The sequence below is a fragment of the Limulus polyphemus genome, unplaced genomic scaffold (genome assembly GCF_000517525.1).
Source record: "Limulus polyphemus unplaced genomic scaffold, Limulus_polyphemus-2.1.2 Scaffold547, whole genome shotgun sequence".
In the NCBI taxonomy this organism is placed as follows: domain Eukaryota; kingdom Metazoa; phylum Arthropoda; class Merostomata; order Xiphosura; family Limulidae; genus Limulus; species Limulus polyphemus.
This window is the reverse complement of record NW_013666157.1, coordinates 422,180-423,541: the sequence shown is the minus strand read 5'-3', so window position 1 is coordinate 423,541 and position 1,362 is coordinate 422,180. Positions and strand designations below refer to the sequence as shown.

The window sequence follows — 1,362 nt, the reverse complement described above, 5'->3', positions numbered from 1 at the left end:
AAATGATTTCCAGAAACTTTTTGTTTGTGTCTCGTCGTGTGCCATCACTATAAGGGATTAGAGTATACTAAACTTTACACGTTACATAGGCTACACTAAACGTAACGTTTAGGCGGTTCGTTTAACTATTGTTGCGTGACTACTGTGACGCAACGTTTCTAGAACTATCATGTACTTTGGCGAATGCTCTAGTAATTACTAGATATAGGGTAGGCTGGTATATAAAAGAGGGGAAGGTAATGTGTGTATGGACAATGAGTAATTGAACTGCAGTCAGAGAGTGTGTAATTGAACTGAGTATTGTTGAAGTCGAGCACGTGAATTATAGCGTTTGTTATAGAGCGACTGTTGAAATTAAGTGTAAGGTAAAGTTATATTCAGAAAGAATAAACCAGTTTTATTTAAGAAAGGACTTGTGTCGCTAAAGTTTCGTCGGAACGAATTTACGGAAAATTAATTAACGAACGGAGACGTAACACTATTATACGTGATGTACGTTTTTTTTTGGGGGGGGGGGGTATTGAAGTGTTTCAAAACGCGACATTACCAAGTAGCAAAATAAACACTTTTTTTCACATTACTGATCTTGGCTCATTCAATTTCGAAGTAATTAAACAATTACTACAGCCTACATAAGTTTGTTATTGTACTATATAAAAACGATAGACAAGTTGATTTATTGAACTTAGAAGTAAATATAGAGAACTTTGTTACACACTACACAAGTTTAATGTACTACATATAAAGGAAAGTTAGAAGTTGGTTCATTCAACAAAGGAATCTTCTTATTGGATAAAGAAATTTAGAACTTTAAATCACATACAATAAAAGGAGTTATAAACTGACTTTATGAATATAAGTTGAATGGTGATGAGATTAGTAATTATGATAATAAAAATACATAAAAAGCTTATTCATAATTAGTTAAATGAAGCAGAAAGCATTAAAAAATTAAACAATACGGAAATAATCGATCAGCTGAATTAAGCGGACATTACCAGTTAAATGACATGAAAGTTAAACAATGCAATAGTACAAGATGTTTGAACCACAAACGATCTATAACAAGAATAAAGTATGCTTCCCTAAATACTGAATAACGAAGACAAGAAAGACAGGATTCATGTATAGCCGTTCCTAAATGTGAGCTCCTGAACCAGCAGCACCCATCGTCATAAGAGCCTTGTCAGTTTATTTGCGCGGAATAACGGCACTGACTGTCACTTTTATAACACGCCCTAGATAAATAATAAGCCACTCCCTACTCCTAATAAATAATAGTCTACCTCATATTGGTTAAGCTTTTCTTTTCTAATTCATTTTTTACAATTACCTAATATTATCTCTCATTGACAAACATCA

General features: G+C 33.1%; 1 protein-coding gene across 1 annotated transcript in view; it reads right to left on the bottom strand.

Moving 5' to 3' along the window:
* LOC106459017 (cyclic nucleotide-gated olfactory channel-like) overlaps nucleotides 1-1,362 on the bottom strand; it is a 64,944-nt gene that overhangs the window by 58,074 nt on the left and 5,508 nt on the right. The gene's annotated exons all lie outside the window — the stretch shown is intronic.